General features: G+C 42.4%; 1 non-coding gene across 1 annotated transcript; it reads left to right on the top strand.

Moving 5' to 3' along the window:
• Positions 1-8820: 8820 nt before the first annotated feature.
• On the top strand, positions 8821-8927 carry LOC145347123 (U6 spliceosomal RNA). The gene has a single exon (XR_013887780.1). It is a non-coding gene; the product is annotated as a U6 spliceosomal RNA (small nuclear RNA).
• The last annotated feature ends 14008 nt before the right edge of the window (positions 8928-22935 follow it).

Below are 22935 nucleotides of genomic sequence, written 5' to 3'. Positions count from 1 at the left end.
CAAGACAACTAAATTAAGTTAGAATCTGAGCGGATATGTTGTGTGGTGGGAGAGATTATGGAATGATCCTACTTGCAGCATGGGATTCAAACTGGAGGTGTGGATGCATGTAGAGATACTGTATTAAACACTTGATACAATTACAGCAAGGAGACAGGTTCTGGATTAAAAACCTCGAGAGAGAGAGAGAGAGAGTGAAGGCATACACCATGATAAACCACGCTCCTACCTGGCTGGCACTGCAGAGCATACCCTCTGATAGGAGAAACAGGAAGAATCTCTTCTTTATACCTCGATCATCTGATCCCCACAGTGCAATGGAGAGATATCGAGGAACATACTCAGATGCCAGAACAATTTGAAAAATTATAAGAACCAGAGGTGACAGAGCCTACCACTCCTTCGACAGTAGTGTGAATGAGACATGGAGGAGTTACAAAGCCTTCAGATCATCTGAATCTTTAAATTCAAGGTCTTGAAGGTAGGAGATGGGATAGTGATAATGCAGTAATGACAATGTAAATGTATGATAGTAATAACGTAAGACATAAAGGTAAGCTATAATCACTTAAAGCTCATTCGATAAAGAACATAAGAAATAGGAGCAGGAGTAGGCCAACTAACCCTTCGAGCCTGCCCCACCATTCAATAAGATCATGGCTGATCTGTCTTGGCTCGGTTCGCCCTCTCCCCATAACCCTTAATCCCCTCTCTTATCAAAAACCCATCAACCCGCGTCTTAAAAATATTTAACGACGTAGCCGCCACCACTTCAACGGGCAGAGAATTCCAGAGATTCACCACCCTTTGAGTGAAGAAGTTCCTCCTCAACTCTGTTCTAAACCGCCCCACCCTTTATCTTGAGGCTGTGCCCCCTAGTCCTACTATCCTTTGAGCGGGAAGAGTCTCTCCACCTCTATCCTATCCATCCCAATCATCATCTTATACGTCTCAATGAGATCTCCCCTCATTCTTCTAAACTCTAACAAGTACAAGCCTAATTTATTCAGCCTCTCCTCATAGCTCAACCCCCTCAACTCTGGCATCAGCCTAGTAAACCTCCTCTGCACTCCCTCCAAGGCCAAAATATCCTTGCGTAAGTACGGCACCCAAAACTGCACACAGTACTCCAACTGCGGCCTCACCAATGCCCTATACAGCCGCAGCAAGACCTCCCTACTTTTATATTCAATCCCCCTCACGATGAAGGCCAGCATCCCATTCGCCTTCCTGACCACCTGCTGCACCTGCAAGCTGGGTTTTTGCGACTCATGCACAAGGACCCCGAGGTCCCTCTGCACCGTCGCCTGCTGCAGTTTTTCTCCACGTAAGTAATAATCCTTCCTACCATTATTCCTACCAAAGTGGACCACCTCGCACTTGCCAACATTAAATTCCATTTGCCATTTCCTGGCCCATTCGCCCAGCCTATCTAGATCCTTCTGTAGACTCTCCCCACCCTCTGCACAATTTGCCTTTCCACCAATTTTGGTGTCATCAGCAAATTTCGACACCCTACACTCGGTTCCCTCCTCCAGATCATCCATATAAATGGTAAATAGCTGAGGCTCCAGCACCGAACCCTGGGGCACTCCACTAGTCACCAACTGCCAATCCGAATAGCACCCATTGACCCCCACTCTCTGCCTCCTATTTGACAACCAGTCCTCTATCCACGCTAACACCCTACCCCCAACTCCATGCCCCCTGGCCTTCTGCAATAACCTCTTGAGGTACCTTGTCAAACACCTTCTGAAAATCCAGGAAGACCACATCCACCAGCTCTCTTCTATCCACCGCCCTAGACACATCCTCATAGAACTCCAGTAAATTTGTCAGACACGACTTCCCTTTAATGAAACCGTGCTGCGTCTGCTCTATCAAGCAGTTCCCCTCAAGATGCCTCGCTATTTCCTCCTTGATGACGGATTCTAACATTTTACCTACAACAGACGTTAAACTAATAGGCCTATAATTCCCCGCCTTTTGCCTGGCACCCTTCTTAAACAACGGCGTAACATTAGCCATTTCCCCATCTCCTACCACTAAGTCCCCCTTCTCATCCTCTAAGGGACCAACGTTCACCCTAGCCAGCCTCTTCCTTTTTATATATTTATAAAAACTCTTGCTATCCTTTTTTATATTAAGCGCTAGCCCAGCTTCATAGTTTCTCCTACCCTTCTTTATCAACGTCTTTCTCAATCTTTGTTGACATTTAAACCTCTCCCAATCCTCTTCTCGCCCACTACTCTTAGCTACTCTAAACGCCTCCGCTTTTAATTTAACACTTTCCTTCACCTCCTTCGTTATCCACGGCTTATTACCTCTCCTCCTACGGTCCTTTTTAAACCATTGGAATAAATTTCTGCTGAGCACCAAGAAAGATCTCCTTAAAGATCCTCCACTGCTCCTCAGCAGACCTACCTTCCAACACGCTCCCCTAGTCCACATTCGCCAATTCTTCTCTCATCCTACCATACTCCCCTCTGTTCAAACAAAGGACGCGTGTCCGGGAACCCACTTTGTCCCCCTCCATCTGCACCAGAAACTCCACCATACAATGATCACTCTCCCCAAGAGGATCCCTCACCGCAAGTTCCCTAATTCTACCTGCCTCATTACATAACACCAGATCCAAGATAGCTCGCTCCCTCGTCGGCGCCAACACACACTGTTCCAGGAAACTATCCCGGCAGCATTCCAAGGACTCCTCCTCGAGCCCACCACGTCCAACATGGGTCGACCAAACATGCAGATTGAAATCCCCCATAACTACGGCCGTCCCATTCCTGCACACCGCACTTATTTGCGCGTTAACAGCCCGCCCCACCTCCAGATCATTATTCGGGGGCCTATAGACAACACCCACCAGCGTCTTCCTCCCTTTGCTGTTCCTAATCTCTACCCACAACGATTCCACGTTCTGGTCCTTGGCTCCAATATCATCTCTTGCTACCGCCTTGATGCTATCCTTAATCAGCAGATCTACGCCCCCCCCCCCCCTTTCCTTCCTAAACACTTGATACCCCTGGACATTCAGCTCCCAGTCCCTGTCACCCTGCAGCCACGTCTCTAATGGCCACCAGATCATATCCATTTGGGTCGATCTGCGCCACGAACTCATCCACTTTATTCCGAATGCTTCGCGCATTCAGATAAAGCGCCTTCATCCCAGCCTTCACCTGGACCTTATTTGCCGTAACGTCACCAACCATACTCACGCCCCTTACTCCCTCTATTATTGGGACATCCTCGGCCTCTATCCTTACCTGTACCCTCTCCTTAACTTTAGACCCCGTAATGTCACCTACCCTCGCACCCTCCCCTCCCCTAATTAGTTTAAAGCCCTGTCTACAGTCCTCTTTACTCTATTTGCCAGCACTCTGGTCCCAGCACGGTTCAGACCCACCCCATCCCGCCCGAACAGGTCCCACCTACCCCAACTCTGGTGCCAATGCCCCATAAATGCAAACCCATTCCTCCCACACCAATCCCTGAGCCACCCATTCACTTCCTTAATCCTATCAACCCTACGCCCGTCTGCACTCGGTTCAGGCAGTAGCCCAGAGATGACCACCTTGTCGGTTCTACTTTTTAATTCCATTCCCAGCTTTTCATACTCCCTCCCCAGAAGACTTGGGGAGGTGTAATATATAAGAGTCTGGCATATGTACCAAGTACATGACGTAAGAGAACACACGATCCAGACCCAAGGTCAGTTAAATGTTGCATGGAGCCATGTGTACCAACACGCATGGAGACAGCTCCTAGCTTGTACTATTTATTGCATATTTGTAAATAGTTATAAGCATCAGAGTTAGTCCACTTAAATTAGCCTACGCATGACTATGAAGACTTCTTCAGACCCATCGAACAATAACCAACACTCTACAAAAGAAATGTTGTCTTGAATTAATGGTCTACATCTGAGGTCAGAGCTTTAGCTCCCATCATACACCTTCAATGACCAAAGCTGGCAGATCAAAATGGGCATTTGATCCTGGAGCACATCACAACTGAGAGGTTATGTAACCTGCCCTCAGTGAGGACCATAACAACCCAGAAACTGAAGAAGTGGATAAAACACAGCAAACTGTAAAATCTATGCACTTGTGGATGAGAATGAGGGAAGAGGCAAGGCTAATCATTTCAATCAAATTCATCCAAATTTCTCATGGTGATTGGAAACTCTGTTTAAAGAAGCAAAGTATTAATGATTGAAGGGAGGGAAGTCAAAGAGGAGTCATTCAAGCAAACTTTGATTTCAGTCAGAATGAATAAAGACAACCTTGAACTTACCATTTGTCAATGGAATTATTAAATAATTTATTCAGAATATTAGAATTTACATTACAAAACAGCTAGTGAGGGAGCTGTAATAACTTGGACACTGTGGAAAGAGTGCTAAAAGAGCTAAAGTGGACCTGTTCCCAGCTGATCTCAAGAAGGTTACTGAGAAAGATAATTCTCCTCATAAAATATCAAAAATAATCCATTTTAAATGAAGACCATGAATGACAGCAGGTCACACGCATAACCTTTTCCTATGACACTGATTTGTTCCAAGGAAGCTCTCAGAAGCTCAATGTCTGCCAATATTGTGGGGATCCTCACAGACCACACCATCCTAGTCATCCAGTTATCTTATGAAAGTACCAATTTGGAGCAGCAACAGAAGCAGCTAAAAGTCCTGCAAATGTTCAGAGAACATTAAGTCAATCCTGATTTTTCAGTCCTCTTTCCAAAATGTTATCCGATCGCAGACGTAGGGAGCGATTCTCCTGAATTGGAACTATGTGTCCACACCAGCAGGGAGTTTGGAAGGTTTCCTGTTGCCATTAGCAACATCAGTTGGGTTTCTCTCACCTGATAGGTGCTAATTTATGCAGTGGGAAAACCACCATGCCTCCCCCTAATAGATTTTTTAATTAGTAGCGGGATGAAAGGTTATGGAGAGCAAGCAAGAAGATGGAGATGAGGCCAAGATGTGATCAACCACGATCATACTGAATGGCGGAGCAGACTTGAGGGGTTGGATTGCCTACTGCTGTTAGGTCTTGTGTCCTTATGTTTTAAGTTGTAACTTTCACCTCTTGATGTGCATTTATTTTTGTGGTATTATTTGTATCCTCTCCAGTGAAAACAGATGCAAAATATTTGTTCAATTCAGCCACCATTTCCTTATTTTCTGTTATCAATTCTCCAGATTCACTCCATAGAGGACCAGGGCTCAGTTTACTTAATATAAAAGCGAAATACTAATTTTCTGTTTTTGTTTCCGTTTATCTACTCTTTTCCATTTTAAATACTCTTAAAAACTCATACTGTTTTTATATTTCTAGCTAGCTTTCTTTTCACCCTGCATTTTCTCCCTCCCTATATCTTTAGCCATTGTTGGCTGTTGTTTATATTCTGTTCAATCTCCTGCCCTGCCATTAACCTTTGCAGGTTCATTCTGTCAATTTGATACTATCTTTAACTTCTTTAGTTAGCCCTAGCTAATATGTTCTTCCCTTGTAGTGTTTCTCTCTCACTGGAATGTATCTTTTCTTGGTGCTCCAAAAATCTCTTGAAATGGTTGTCACTCATCTCTACTGACTTAACCTAATGTACCAATCCTCTTCAGTCAGCTTTATATCCTGGTAATTGACCTTATTTACATTCAAAATACTAGTCCTGGACCCACTCTTCTCTTCCTTGAACTAAATGTGAAATTTAATCACATTATAAGTTTAAAGTTTATTTATAGTGTCACAAGTAGGCTTACAGTAATGAAGTTACTGTGAAAATACCCTAAATCGCCATACTCCAGCACCTGTTTGGATACACCGAGGGAGAATTGAGCATGGCCAGTGTACCTAATCAATACATCTTTCAGACTGTGGGAGGAAACCCCCCCATAGACATGGGGAAAACATGCAGACTCTGCACAGACAGTGACCCCGGCCAGGAATCAAACCTGGGTCCCTGGCAATGCTAACCAAGGTACTGCCGTGCCACCCTTATAACACCTGTATAGGGACCCCTTCATTATGAGGTCATAAATTAATCCTGTCTTATAATGCATTCTCAGATCTAGAATGACCTGCTCTCTGGTTTGCTGTAGCATGTGCTGCAATGAGAAACTGCTCTGCAAACACTATGAATGAATCTTCATTGCTACTTTTGCCAATCTGATTTACCCAATCCAAATGTAGATTAAAGTAACCCATGATTATCACTATGCTTTTCTCAAAAACTCCCATTATTTCTTTCTGCACACCCCATCCTATTGTGTGGCTACTGTTAGGAGGATCTATAAACTACTCCCACAAGTAACTTCCTGCCTTTATTGTTTCCTATCTTTGCCAAACTAGTTCTACATCTTTATCTTTATACTAAGGTCATCATTATCGTGATTGTACTCATGTCATCATTAATTACAATACCCTGTCAGAGAGTTGGTGTGGACATGGAGGGCCAAATGGCTTTCTCTGCATGGTTTCTTAGTTTTCTAGAGTGAATGTAGTCAGGATCAGCAGTGTAATTTGTTTTAAGAATCTTAATCTGAGCGAGAACATTTTGTTCATTTGATAAATTCAATTTTAATGTCATCTTTGTCTCAGTGATAATTACTTTCTGTTGGAGATTGCCAAACAAAATTATCTATCATTATAATCCTCTCAGGGTAATCTCTCAAAAGTCTACTATTTTTCACTCATGCCACAAGACAGTGACGGATTACACTTCAGTTGGAGGTATGGAAAGATTATTATATGTTGTCAAGCAGAGAATTTTAAAATTCCTGAATGAAGGACTGACGAATAGGTCATTTTCTCATTACATGCCTTGACAGAAGTGAAACAGGCAGTCAATTATGCATGCTACCTGCAATGTTTGTCAAAGCAGAGTGAAATTCTGTTCACGGGGAGTTAGAATGCATCAGTTATTATCGTTTGTGACTCACTTTCAAAAGCTGTATCTGTAATAGGAAATATTGAAAAACAGGAAAGGCTATCAAATATATGGATGGGTGGACAACTTTACAAATCCAATTGGAACTGCCCAGTGATAATTTTTCCAGACTGAATTTTATAATTCTGTTGATTCAGTGCTTAAATTCCAATACGCAAAACATTTTCCCTTTGGGCATGATTAGAAAGGGTTGAAATTACAGAGCATGTCTTATAGCAACTAAGGATTGGAGATCATTATAAACTTAGCTCTAAACTGCTCTAATGGCTGCTGAGGCTCTCATCAGAATCAGAACTTCGCAACTTCAGCCCTCAAGCAGCCACAAACAAAATCATTAAAAGATTGATTTGAGGAAGGATGTGGCTAATGTTCTATTCTACAAAGAACATGATCATGGGATTAACTAACTTGATTATGAAGCACAAATTCAGAAAGTGCTAGTCTGCACTCACCCACATGAGGAAACATTATTTCCAATTCCACCTTGTTGAGACCATTCAGAATCTTCTATGGTTCAATCAAGTGACCCCTCACTCTTGAAAACTCCAGTGGAAACAAACCAAACCTCTCTAACAGTTCCTCATAATACAATCAACTCATTCCAGGTTTCAGTCTAGTAAACTGCCTCAAACCACCACCAATGCATTTACATCCTTCCTTAAATAAGGAGACCAAAAGGAGATATGGCTGGGGTGACATGAAGCCCTTAAGTGACCATTAAATGGCTACAATTTTTCTTCATTCTTGGGATGTGGACATCACTGGATAGGCCAGCATTTATTTTACATCCCTAATTGACCTTGAAAAGCTATTGGTAAGGTGCATCCTTGAACTGCTACTGTCCATCTGGTGTAGGTACACAGAGTGCTGTTAGGAAGTGAGTTCAAGATTAGGATCTAGCGACAGTGAAAGAATGGTGAGATATTTTCAAGTCAAAATGGTAGTTGTATTGCAAGGTAAAAATTAATACTAGATGAGTATAGACTGTTCTCCTCTAGGAGGGGAAGAGCTGAGGCTTGTGGTGATTTAACTTGAAGATCAATGGGCAAGGTTGAGCCTTCATGAATAACCTCAGCCAGTATAGGAATTGAACCCATGCTGTTGGCATAGCTGTGCATCACAAACCAGCCATCCAGCCAACTCATCTAACCAACTAGAAACATCCACACTTCTGACCTTATGATTGGTGAAGATGGTTGGGCATAGAACACTAACCTGAGGAACTCCTGCAGTGATGTCCTGGAACCGAGATGCATAACCTGATATGCTTGGGTTGTGGGGGGCATGGGGGTGGGGGGTGGTGCTGTAGTGGTAATGCAATTGGGTGGATAATCCAGAGGCCTAGATTAATGCTGTAAAGAGTAGAGTTCACCACAGCAGCTGGTACAATTTAAATTCAATAAATAAACCTGGAATTATGAAATTAATCTCAGTATTGCTGGCATGAAACTCCCATTATTTAGCTAAGCACTTGAAACAGCATAGCATATAAGACTATGGACCAAGTGCTAGAAAATGGGATTAGAATAGGTAAATGCTTAATGGGCCAAAGGGCCCATCTCTCTGCTTTAAAGTTCTATGACTTCCAAAAAAAAACCCTTCCTTTGTGCTAGTTATGACTCCTACCAGTGGAGACTTTCCTCCTGTTTCCCATTGACTGCAGTTTTGCAAGAGCTCCTTGATGCCACACTTGGTCAATGCTGCCTTGATTTCAAGGGTAATCACTCTTACCTCAGGACTTCAGTTCTTTCACCTATGTTTGAACCAATGTGGTCAGGAGATCAGTGGCCAAGGTGGAACCAACACTGAGCAGTGATCAGGTCATTGCTAAGCAAGTGTCATTTGCTAACACAATTGATGACCCCTGTACTTGCTACGGCAGCACATAGACTAACATTGGAACAATACAAAGAAGATTAGCATGGCCCTTGCACAAGGATGACATGCAAATTTGTGAAGCTTTCCATTTTTTGGGAGGGGGAGTCAGTTTGCTCATTTGGCTAGATGGTTGGTTTGTGACATCAACAATGAGATTCAATTTCTGTACCAGCTGAGGTTATCCCCACCTTTACAACCTTGCTCTCACCTGAGGTGTAGTTACCCTCAGATTAAATCAGTACCAGTTAACTTCCCCTCTCAAAAAAGGAGAGCAGCCTGCAGTCATCTGGGACTATGGTGACTTCAACTTTACCATCGCTTTATTGACCATTGAGAGAAGACCGATGGGGAGGTAATTGACTGCGTTGGATTTGTTTTTTTTTCGTATACAGGTGATATGTAGACAATTTTCCACATTGCTGGGTAGATGCCAGTGTACTGACCAGATGTACTAGAACAGCTTGGTTAAGGGGGCGGGGGGGGGGGGGGCACCACAAGTTCTGGACAGCAAGGGTGGGATTCTCCAGCTGCACTCACCCCAAAACCATAGATTTCCACCTGAAGTCAATGGACCTTTGTGTGGTCCGCCCCCACTCACTACGATTCCTGTGGTGGAAGGGACAGGAGAACCCCCTCCCCCCCACCAAGTCTTCAGTTTATTGCTGAAATATTTTCAAGGTGCATAGACCTTGCAGTGTTCAGTGCCTTTGACCATTTTTTGATATCACGTGGAATTAATCAAGTTGGCTGTGATGCTGGGGACATCTGGGAGGAGACGACCACCGAGATGGATCATTCATTTGGCATTTCTGGCTGAAGATTGTTGCAAATAGTTCAGTTTATCTTTTGCACTTATCTGCAGTGTTCCTCCATCATTGGGGATGGGGATATCAGTGGATCCTTCATTTCCAATGAGTTGTTTAATTGTCCACCACCATTCATGGCTGCATGTGGCAGGACTACAAAGCTTAGACCTGATGCATTGGTTGTGGGATTGCTTAGCTCTGTCTATCACTGTTGCTGTTTGACAGGCAGGTAATCCTGTGCTGTAGCTTCACCAGGTTAATATTTCATTTTTAGAAATGCCTGGTGCAGCTTTTGGCATCCCCTCCTACAATCTTTATTGAACCAGGGTTATTCCCTAACTTGGGGGCAATTGGTCATTGGTGTACCCCCACCCAGAGTACACTGTACACCCATGCCTCAATGCTTTGTCCAAGTGGTAGTCAACATGAAGGATACTGACGCATCAACTGGGTATAGGTGAGGGGAGGAGTGGCAATGGGAGGGGGGTTAGGAAGGGGTAGTGGGGGGGATGCAGTTTACAGATGATGATTTCCTTGCCCATGTCTGACCTGACTTCAAGAGACTGGATTTTGGTGTTGGTGTACTAAGGAAACTTCCTCTTGATTGTATACCACTGTGCCACCACCTCTTCTGGATCTGTCCTGTCAGTGGTAGAGAAGAGAACTTACTTTGTATGGTGATGATAGTTCTAATAATGTCACCATCAAATCATATGATCAGCTTTTAAAGCAATCATGCAACTACATGCTTGTATAAGACTTGTATTTTTATTGCCAGTCTCTTCTCATAATCTCCCTTTGTTCCTCTTATTTGCATGTTTACTGCCCTTCCAAACTTACCATGGACAAAGTTCAGAGAGCTATTAAAAAAAGGCAAAGGGAGAATGAGAGGGGCTGGTAATGGACAGAGAATCCAATAAACTTCCATAGGCATACAAATGCTAAAAAGGTTAGGAAGCCTAAAGTTAATCACATACTAATGTTAGAAGCTAACATACTGTTTGCATCATAGACTATGTCATTCTTCTAGTTAACAATTCAGTAAATATATCATATTGATATAGCATCAGCTTAACCATATAAATTGTGCTTGACAGTTTTAGAATCAACATAAGTTTGACAAATTTAACAGCATAATTTTCATTTAAATTTTTCTATGGGTCCCATTCAGTATTCAGAATATGACAGTCTTCAGAATATTGAATATTCAGAATATTTGTGCGCAAGAAATATTCATCTAGACTGTAGAGATTCCTGTTCTGGGTACATGGTTAAAAAATAAAGCATCTCCCAATTTGATTAGGAGAACTTTTTTCTTGGGTTTATGGAACTCTTCGCTAGAAAGTGATGGAGGCAGGGTCATTGAATATTATTAGGACTCATGTGGATAGATTTTTGATAGGGGACGCGAACAAACGTGGAATTGAGGTCATAAACAAATGATGGGCAGCACAGTGGCTCAGTAGTTAGCATTGCTGCCTCACAGCTCCAGGGATCCAGCCTTGGGTAACTGTCTGTGTGGAGTTTGCACGTTCTGCTTATGTCTGTGTGGGTTTCCCCCCTACAGTCAAAAGATGTGGAGATTAGGTGGATTGTGTATGCTAAATTTCCTTTTCATGTCCCAAAATGTCTAGGTTAGATAGATTAACCATGGTAAATGTTTGGGGACACAGGGATAGGGTGCGAGAGTGGGCCTGGGTAAGATACTCTGTCAGAGAGTCAGTTCAGATTCAATGGGCTGAATGGCCTCCTTTCGTATTGTAGGGATTCAATCTTCTGCTCGAATGGCCAAATGGCCTACTCTTGCTCTTATTTGTTATGTTCTTGTTTCTAACGTAACCTCAAGTAAAGATTCCAAATTAGCTTGCATCCCATGAAATCTATTTAATTAATGTATAACTGAACTCAAGATTACATTTCACACTTCGGTTTTTGTGTTGTTTTAAGGTGTATTAAAGTAGGGAAATCTTGCTACAGTTGCACAGGGCATTGGTAAGTCTGCACCTAGAGTACTGGAGACAATTTTGGTCTCCTTTTTTAAGCAGGAAAATATGTGCATTGAAAGAAGTTCAGAGAAATGCTGGGATAAAAGGGTTAACTTATATGGAAAGGTTAAACTGTTTGGGCTTATATTCAGTGGAGATTCAAAGATTGAGAAGTGGTCACTTTGAAAAATAAGAGAGACCTTGAGGGAACTTAACAGGTTGAGAATGTTCCTTGTAGGGAGTCCAGAAGCATTAAAAATAAGGGATCTCCCATTTAGATGGAGATGAGGAATTTATTTTCTTGAGGGCTGAATAGCTGACTCCAGCTTCTAATTCTTGTGTTCCTGCTTTTTGTTCTTGAGCTCTGAACCTCAATCTCTTTGACCATTTTATTCTAAGCTTCGAACACCCTGACCACTCTCCTGAGCTTCGGACACTCTGATCGTGCCAGTCTGAAACTCAACCCCTCTGGCTACTCTACTCTGAGCCTTAACACCCTATTCTGACCACTCTACTGAGCTTTGGACTGTCTGCCCACACCATTCTTAGCCTCAAACACCCTCACCACTTTGAGTTTTGACCACTGAGGCTAAGAGTGGCGTGGTCAGAGAATTTGAGACTCAAACTCTGACCATTCTACTTTGAGTCTCACCTAGGAGAAAACTAACTATTTGTCTTAGATTTTTCACAGTGGAAGAATGCACGCATTGCTACTGATGAGGTGAGTTGGAACTTGATAACATGACTATTACTAATGAACATATGCTAACTATCTCAAATCACGGACTGGTTAGAGCACAGAAAGACACCTATGGTTCATCAAATTTATGCTGGCTCTCTCTACAGCCAATCCCAGTCTCTACCCTTACCAATTTGCTTTTCTCTTCAGCTACATATCCAATTCCCTTTTGAAAGGCATGATAACATCTGCCTCCATCAGTCTTTCAGATCATAATCATTCACTGTGTGAAAGTATTTTTCCTTCTGATGCCTTTGATTATTTTACCAGTCATGATAATTCTGTGTCCTCTGGTTCTACGCCCTGACATCTCCTTTCAACCTTCTCTTTCCCAAGGAAAGAAATTTAATTTTCTCTAATCTATCCAAACTCAGGTCCCTCATTCCTGAACATTCCATTAAATCTTTTTTGCACCCCACTAATGATCCCTTTGGAGACCAACAAACCATAAAAATTAAATTTAACAACAAAATGAAGAAAACTGTGACTAGATTTCACTTTATAACTTCCACTTTAAATCAATCAAACCACATAAAATAAACATGAATTAACAACCAAATCTGAGTTTATATAAACTATAAATTATACATTGAATGGCAGAAAGAACAAAGATACATCTGATGGATTTATACTGTAATTCAGTGAACATACATGACATTAATTTCCACCACAAATTCCTTGAAAGCTCTGAACCTTTGTCATTACAATTTCAGTTTCTTTCCTTCAAGGAATTAGCCTGATCCCAAGCAGACATAAGAATCCACTTAACATAAGTTTCATGGGCATGATCTTCACCAAGATGACATGACTGGAGGACGTCCTCAACGCTGCTCATGACAGTCTTCATGGCATGGATCCACCAATATTGCCTTCAAGGAACAAACAGTTGCAGCAAGTGTGTATTTGCCTATTTTGATTTCCTGGATCCCACCTCCAGCATCTTCATCCTGTCTGTACCACACCACTGGGTTCTGGACTCAAATAGCTGTGTCTTTTATTTGGTCTTAACTAGTGTCAGTTTCTATGAAAACCTAAAATTTTATTTCTTTTTTTAAACTTCCCACCTGAACTTTTTATATTCAGCCTGGTTCTCAAAGTATTATATGAAACCACAAACAAATTGACACAAAGTATTAGCAGACCAAATAGGCTACCCTTCTTCTTATGAATTGCTGAACATAATCTTGTCACGCAGTCTACTCACCATGCACATCTCTTGATTTTTGATCCATTCAAATGAATTTAATGGGCTAGACAGAATAATGTATACTGTTAATTACAGTTACAAAACAGTTATTGGAAGGGTCAACTTATGTTGACTGCTTGCATGAGATTCTGTCTGAAATTTACCTTTGGTGTAAATTTTAAACAAATGGGCTGAAAACCAAGGACATTACACATTCAGTTTTACAATAGGCACTCAGTGGTTAGAACATAACAGCACAGGACAGGCCCTTCGGCCCATGATGTTGCGCCGACCAGTTAAAAAACAGTGACCCTCTAACCTAAACCAATCCCTTTTCATCCATAAACCTATCCACGGATCTCTTAAACGCCCCCAAACTAGGCGCATTTACAACTGCAGCAGGCAGGGCATTCCAATCCCTCACCACCCTCTGGGTAAAGAACCTACCCCTGACATCCGTCCTATAACTACCTCCCCTTAATTTAAAGCCATGCCCCCTCGTGCTAGCTTTCTCCATCCGAGGAAAAAGGCTATCTAAACCTCTAATTATATGTTTCAATAAGATCCCCTCTTAGCCGCCTTCTTTCTAGCGAAAACAACCCCAAAATCCCTCAGTCTCTCCTCATAGGACCTCCCCTCCATACCAGGCAACATCCTGGTAAACCTCCTCTGCACCCTCTCCAAAGCCTCCACATCCTTCCTATAATGTGGGGACCAGAACTGCACACAATACTCCAAGTGCGGCCACACCAGAGTTGTGTACAGTTGCAACATGACGCTGCGACTCCTAAACTCAATCCCCCTACCAATAAACGCCAAGACACCGTATGCCTTCTTAACAACTTTATCTACTTGATTCCCTACTTTCAGGGATCTATGTACACATACACCTAGATCCCTCTGTTCATCCACACTATTCAAAGTCCTCCCGTTAGCCCTATACTCGACACATCTGTTGCTCCTACCAAAGTGAATTACCTCACACTTCTCCGCATTAAACTCCATCCGCCACCTCTCGGCCCAGCTCTGCAACCTAAGTCACCCTGCAAACTATGACACCCTTCCTCACAATCTACCACACCTCTGACTTTGGTGTCATCAGCAAATTTACTAATCCACCCAACTATACCCTCATCCAGAGGATTAATAAAAATTACAAACAGCAGTGGCCCCAAAACAGATCCCTGAGGCACACCACTTGTAACTGAACTCCATGACGAATATTTACCATCAACCACCACCCTCTGTCTCCTACCTGCTAGCCAATTCCTGATACAATTTCCTAGATTACCCTCAATCCCATACATCTGCATTTTCTGCAGAAGCCTACCATGGTGAACTTTATCAAACGCCTTACTAAAATCCATATATACCACGTCAACTGCCTTTCCCCCATCCACCTCTTTGGTCACTTTCTCAAAAAACTCAATAAGGTTAGTAAGGCACAACCTACCCACTACAAAACCATGCTGACTATCTCCAATCAATTCATTACTCTCCAAATAACTATAAAACCTATCCCTAATAATTTTTTCTAAAACCTTGCCCACAACAGAAGTAAGACTCACCGGTCTATAATTCCCGGGGAAGTCTCTGTTCCCCTTCTTAAACAATGGGACAACATTCTCTATCCTCCAATCTTCCGGTACTATACTTGAGACCAACGACAACCTGAAGATCAGAGCCAGAGGCTCTGCAATCACCTCTCTTGCCTCCCAGAGAATCCTAGGGTAAATCCCGTCCGGACCAGGGGACTTATCTATTTTCAAACCCTCAAGAATATCCAGCACATCCCCCTTATCAACTGCAATACTGTATAGTTTACACCCCTGCAACCCAGTGTTCTCCTCAGTTACATTCATGTCCCCCTGCGTGAACACCGAAGAGAAACATTGGTTCAATGCCTCACCAATCTCTTCCGGTTCCACACACAACTTCCCTCTGCTGTCTGTAACTGGCCCTAATCTTGCCCTAACCAACCTTCTGTTCTTAACATACCTATAGAACGCCTTAGGATTAAGGAGAATCCTATCAGCCAAAGTCTTCTCACGTCCTCTTTTAGCCCTTCTTAATTCACTCTTCAACTCCCTCCTAGCCAATCTAAAGCTTTCTAGTGCACTACCTGAGCCCTCAAGTCTCATCCGAACGTAAGCCTCCTTTTTCTTTTTAACCAACGAATCAACTTTTTTAGTGCACCACGGTTCCCTAGCTCTACCAATTCCTCCTTGCCAGACAGGGACATACCTATCAAGGACTCGCAGTAGCTGCTCCTTGAAAAAACTCCACATTTCGGATGTTCCCAGTCCCTGTAGTCTCCTAGTCCAACCTATGCTTCCTAATTCTCTCCTAATAGCCTCATAATTACCCTTCCCCCAGCTAAAACTACTGACCCAAGGTTCATGCCTATCCCTTTCCATCACTAAGGTGAACGTAACCGAATTGTGGTCACTATCACCAAAATGCACACCAACTTCCAAGTCTAGCACCTGGTCTGGCTCATTTCCCAGCACCAAATCCAATATAGCCTCACCTCTAGTCAGCCTATCAACATACTGAGTCAAAAAACCTTCCTGCACACTTTGCACAAAAACTACCCCCTCTAACGAGCTAGAGCTATAACAATTCCAATCAATATTAGTAAAGTTAAAGTCCCCCATAACAATTACCCTATTACTTCCACTCCTAACCAGGATCGTCTCCGCAATCCTTTCCTCAACCTCTCTGGAACTTTTAGGAGGTCTATAAAAGACTCCCAACAGGGTGACCTCTCCTCTCCTATTTCTAATCTCCGCCCATACTACCTCAACAGACAAGTCCTCATCAAGCTTGGTTGTAGTCCAGCATTGTGAATACAGAATAGAGGCATTTATTTCATGTGTGCTTTTAAGAAAAACTGAACGCTGTGTGGAACAAGATGATCAAGAAGCAAAATCCCAGGTGTGAGATTTTCATTCATGAGTTCTGTACCTGAGGCATTGAGCTGTGCTAAAAAGCCAAAATAATTAAAAGCATCAAGTTGCATCAATCAAACAGGCCCAGGAGACAACAAATAGTATCAGTTGTTATTTTTCCTATTTTCTTTTCTTACAAGGGCAAGCTTGCATATCAAGTCTAACAGACAGGAAACATGGCTGGCCATTTAAAGGGCAGAATGCTCATCATTAACCTGATGGAGAGGATTTCCAGCAGGAAAATTCATTTCTTTGACTTCCTAAAATCCAAACTCATCAGGCTGAATTTGTGTCATGGAGGCAGGAAACATGATACAGGTTAGGTTTTCTGGATCAGAAATGTGTCTTCAGTGGGAAACTAATTAGTTAAGATTTTGGGTAATTTCTTGATGGATAAGGAATCGGGTTTCACATCTCATTAAAGCCTGTAGGGGCAGGAATGTAAGTGGATCAGATTAGACTTTAGCATCTCAAAAATGGCAGCACACCACTGCTTCTCAGATCACGGATACCCTTTTCACATGAGCTGGACATCATATTCATTCATAGCACACACAAACTCAAGGGCACAGAACACAGTTTCCACACCATACCTGGACTACTCCACATACAGGGCATCAATTGCACCCATGTGTCTGTCGAGGCACCCACTGACTGCATACTCCTATCAACAGGAAGTGCTTCCACTCGCTCAAAGTTCATTAGCTGGCAACACCAAGAAGAGCTTCCTCCATGTGCACGCTCATTTTCCTAGCACTGCCATGGCTAATGTGGACTGGCCTCAGCCACATTACCTCAGATCTTCACACCAACCCCCAAAGTGCATGGATTCAGGCACACAAGGGAGCTCTCTTGAATAGATGTTTTTGTCTTCTTTAGGAGCCTGCCCCAGCATGGAGGTAATATAACTAATGCTACTTGCTGAATAGACTGATTTAGACTCCCCACAGCAGCAATCACTGAATTTATTAGTGTCACAAGTAGGCTTACATTAACAGTGCAATGAAATTATTGAAAATCCCTAGTCGACACTCCAGCACCTGTTCAGATACTAAATTCTTCCTCAGTGTATTGCCAATGCACCTAACCAGCATGTCTTTGACTGTGAGGGGAAACTGGAGCACCTGGAGGAAACTCTGGGTGAACGTATGGACTCTGCACAGACAGTGACCCAAGCCAGGAATCTAACCTGGATCTCTGGTACTGTGAAGTAACAATGCTAACCACTGTGCCATCCATAGGGTTGCTAGATTTCCAAAAGGAGATTTGAAGTTTGTGTTCAAACCTTCCACTCTATCAGAGGTGAGGGGGGTGGGGGGGTAAGTCACAGGGGAACCTGAGAGCTGGTACTCAGGACAGGGCTACCCCTAGCTTCATTGAAGATGATTTGGATCTATTGCTGGTACCGTGAGGAAGAGGATGGAGATCCTCCTGAGAGAATGGTCAAAAGAGGCCACTTCCTCAAGCAGCAGGATGCCCTTCTGCTCAGCATCACTACCCTCCACCTTCTCTTCCTCATTTCACTGTCACTTCCTGTTCTTCTCCCAATGACCTGTCTCCTTCCTGACTATCAGTGTGCTCAAATTCCATACCTCTCTGGAAGCCCATGGTGCGGAGAGCTCAATAGGTCACTATGATGACCAAGACAATTGCAGGAAGGTACTGAAAGGCATGACCTAACTGATCTGGACACTGGAGTCACACATTCAGAAGCCTGATGGTCTACTCAATGAATTTCCTATTGAGCAAGTGGCATTGGTTGTATCACTTCCATGCTGGGGCAGACTCCTAAAAGAAGGCAAAAAACATCTCTTCAAGAGAGCTCCCTTGTGTCCTTGAATCCATGCACTTGGGGGTTTGGTGTGAAGATCTGAGGCATGGCATGTGCATTAGCCATGGCAGTGCTAGGAAAATGAGCACACATGGAGAAAGCTCTTCTTGGTGTTGCCAACAAATGAACTTTGAAGAAGTGGAAGTTCTTCCTGTTGATAAATATGAGTGTGCAGTCAGTGGGTCCCTCGACAGACCTGGGTGCAATTGATGATGCCCTGCGCATGGAACAGTCCAGGTATGGTGTGGAAACTGTGTGTTCTGTGCCCATGAGGTTGTATTTGCCATGAATGAATGTGATGTTCAGCTCTTGTGAAAAGGGTATCAGTGATCTGTGAGAAGCACTCGTGTGCTGTCAAAAGTCTAAACCTGCCTTGGATGGAGCCAGAAGCAAAGAAATTCAAGTGAGTTTAATGGTTGCTGACAGGACTGACAATCAGTGCTGAGATCTCAGGCCTTAAAAGTGTAGCCTCTTATGGCATTGGGTCTGAGTCATCTTCAGGTAGCTCTGTCTTTGGCAGCAGATCATGTAGAGGGTACACCCTCCATTAGCCTTTTGCCTGCCTTTTCTACCCCACACTGAACCCAAAATCTAGCAATTGCCATCTGTAGCTTTCTCTTTGGACCATTTAGCACCCACTTGTCCTTGACAGCCTTGTCCCCTACTCTTCTGTCCCACTGATGCCAGGGAGGGTGAATTCCCTGTTCAATGCTTGATCACTGAGTGTCCATTCTCCCCATCGCTAATGCAGCATTAAAGGGCATCTCTTCACTAAATTTAAAGTCCCAGCTGACCCTCTTATGGAGCTGGGGTGATGCATTGGAACAGCATTGACTGACCCCATATCCTGTACTTGTCTCCCTTCAGCCGATTAGACAACTCCCAATACCTGTGCCCTCTTTTATATATTTACCCTTGCCCGCCAACAATCTGTTAATGAGCTTTTAAATCAATGTATTAGGCCTCAACAAGGAGGAAAGTGAGAATCCTGATGTGCTCCCCTTCCACCCTGGTTGACTTTGCTGATATGGAGATGCTGGCATTAGACTGGGGTAAACAGCAAGAAATCTCAACATCAGGTTAAAGTCCAACAAGTTTATTTGATAGTAAACCCACTAGCTTTCAGGGTTTGGCAAACCCCAAGACTTCTTGCTAACTTTGCTGAGGCCAGGAACAGCATACTGTAAATGTTATCCGATGTTGGGATTTTCAGGCTCTTCACCCATTCCTGCCTGCAGGATATTCTGTAAATTCAGTCTATTTATTCTGCCCTTGGAGCCACACTGGATGAGCCAAAGAAAAGATAGATTGCCTTTTTTGTCAACAAATGGAAATCTGGTCAGACCAGAATGGGCCTACATACCTGGAGGAGGTAATTGACAGGGTGTTGCCTTTATAAAAATAGTTTACACAAGAATGCAAGTCTCAAAAGCCTCCTCCTTAGTGGCAGCCCATTTGAAATGCACATACTTTCTTATAGACTTTTAAATGCTTACCATGTGGCGTTTTTATAATCTTAATCTCCATGTGAAGTCAATAGGTTCTGGCATATCACTGAACTCATTTCCCTCAACTTCAGCCAGAGGGAGCTAGACTCCAGGATACATATTTTGGCCCACATGGTCCAACCAGCACCTCCCAGGCTAAAGGAGAAGTCAATTCAGAATGCTACCTTTCTCCTGATGGTCAAAACTTCAGTTGTTTATCAGCTAGGTTGCAATTTCCCGGATATTGCAAGGGCCCAGCTAAGAAGTCCTCAGAAATTATTCTCCCACCAATGAGAAGATGAATTGGGTTTGTGGAGTGCTTGATGCAGAAAGTTAGATGAGACAATTTAAGTTTTAAGATATAAATTTACTATAATGAAAAGCATGCAACTTGGTTATACAAAACAGTATAAATTGTGACACTTGCATAATATCTCAGAGATAACTAATTCTTTTTTATATGGGAGAATCACACATAAACCTTTACATAATACAAATAGTAGACTTTAAAGAGAATTCAGATAGCCTTCAAAGTAATATTACCTCGATCCCTGAAAGCGTGAAACAAACTAGGTTGAAGATGGATCTCAAGTGGAGGTGACCACTAGCACACTCTCCCCTAATGGAGCCAAATAATTCTATTGTGTGGAGATATTTATGATGTATTTTTGGCGTTGTATAATTAACATTGGTGTGATAGATGGTCATTCATTCAATAATAGACCACCCCTAGTCATTATCCTGTATTGGGTGAGAAAACCCCCCCCCATTGTAATTAGGTTGCCCATTCAATTTCTGAAAGTGTTTCTGAACATATTCTTGAAAAATTACGGTTGACTCAGTCATATTGATCAATCCGCTTGGTCAATGTATTGCATCCAGTAAGATATGATTTTGGGCCTAGGATTCCTTAATCAGATGGTGGTTTACTTATCCAGACTAGTAGTTTACTTTAGTGTTAGTTGTCATTGTAAGGACCCTTAGGATAATTGTTTCTATATATCTATATGTGTGTGCAATGCTCATCAGTAATGTCACATTGATGTTGAAGGGAGTTGACCACGTATATGTTTGGTCAACTTTGCTCTTAGAAAATGTAGTTTGCTGTAGGTTTTACTAAAAATTCTAAAATTAATTTCTTGTATTTATTCCAAATATTACAGCCCTTATTCCTTTACAATCATCCATGGTCATAGTGCAGCAAGGCTCAGTACAAGCTACAAATTATAATTGAAATTGTAAAGGAGTTTTACGGAATAAATTAGTAAGCAGAATCTAGCTGTCAGCTCATTCACTGTTGTGTGATGGCTTGTAGGATAGACACTTATCACTATTTGTTCTCTAAAACTGTAATGTCTCAAAAAAGGACTGTATGTATCATGCAGATTTTGGGAGCAAAACGTGCACTTCAAATTATTATACTTCACTGCCAAATGATCCTGGTGGGAATGATATCAAATATACTTTTAAAATGTTACATTTGTACTTTTTCATGTGCACCACACTGCTCAAGAATTTATAGTGCAAACGGCGAGTGGCAGTAACAAAGTTTAGTTATGAATTTCTGCTTCAATTTAGTGATCATTCAAGCTATCCACATGCAGTGAACAAACTATGAAATTACTTGGCCAATTTCTCATCAGGTTGGCATACTTCCAAAAGCTTCTAATTGCACATCAGTGGCTGTGACTTTGTTCTTTCTCTCTTATGATTCATCTTTAGTGAGGCCATCGCTATGGTAATGAGGCTCAAACACTTAGCTGGAAAATGTTGCATATCTTTTGGAACTTCAGGAATCTTTCTGAAGAGCAAAAGCTTTGTATAAAGTTTCTGAATTTAAAAATTCATTTCAATAACATGGCTAGACTGGATATGTCTCCCTCACTGATCAATCTCGTGTGACATTGTTTACAGGTAGTCAAGGCTAAGAGCACTTTTCTAATCTACTGGGGATAGAAGGTAGGTGATGAAAGGAGGAAAGGGAAGAAGTGAGAGGAGTAAAAGACAAGGATGCAAAGCATCATTGCACGAGATGGATGAGAAGGATGGGAGGTAGGATTTGGGGTGAGAGGGGAAGACAGATTAAAAGGGAGAAAACAGAGAAGGGCAAAGGAAGGAAGGCAAGGAGGATGGGGTGGAGGGAGAGAAAAACAGGTTAATGTAGAGGACATGAGAGAACGTGAGACTTGGTAATGTCATGACAATAGCACCTTTCATAACCATGACCTCGATCACATCAAAAGAAAAGGGCATCAGAGACATGGGAACATCACACTTGCAAATTCCCCTCCAAAACAAACACCATCCTGACTTGGAACTATTTTGTCATTCTTTCATTCTCACTGGGTCAAAATCCTTAAGCTCCTTTCCTATCAGTATTTTGGATTTACATATACTATGTGGACTGCAGTGGTTTAAGAAGGTGGCTCAGCAGCACCTTCAAGGGAAATTAGGGATGGGCAACAAATATAGGCGCAGCCAGTGACATCCATATTCCACAAAATAATTAAAAACAGGAAGAGAGCAATGGCATGAGTGTCAGGACAGCAACGGTGTGAAGCAATGGAGAGGAGAGGGAAGATGATATGAACAGTGCTTACATATTCTTATAACATTTACATTCTATGTTTTAAAACAAAATTTATTTCTTTAGTTTATATTCTATGATTAGAGAATCAGTCATGGCTAAGTTACCAGACAACAGAGGGGTCTTGAATTAATCTTCAGTAACCATTTATTAGTCAGTCAATAACAGTTACAACTAATAGCTTCAGCAATCAATACAAAGTTGTGCTTGATAAATGAATGCGGCAGCTGCCAGAAAGTCACCTTCTACTCTACTGTTCCTGTGCTGGTCTCCTTATGAATGATTCAATTAGAATCTAGCCCAGATCCTACTGATTAATAACCCTGTTCACAATACCAAAACCTGTCTCAAATTCTGTCAACTAACACCGATCCCCACAGTTTCTTCATTAATGCAAGCATTTACAGACTCTACCTATGGATGGTGTGCAGATTGTGTAAAATAAGTCAAGCAGCATTTATGTAGGAGACATTTAAATTTGAAAACAAAAGCAAAATCCAACAGATGCTGGAGATACTCAGCAGCTCAGGT

Source organism: Carcharhinus amblyrhynchos, chromosome 8 (genome assembly GCF_965287045.1).
Source record: "Carcharhinus amblyrhynchos chromosome 8, sCarAmb.v2.hapA, whole genome shotgun sequence".
NCBI lineage: Eukaryota > Metazoa > Chordata > Chondrichthyes > Carcharhiniformes > Carcharhinidae > Carcharhinus > Carcharhinus amblyrhynchos.
The sequence above is the reverse complement of the archived record's forward strand: the minus strand, read 5'-3'. Positions and strand labels throughout refer to the sequence as shown.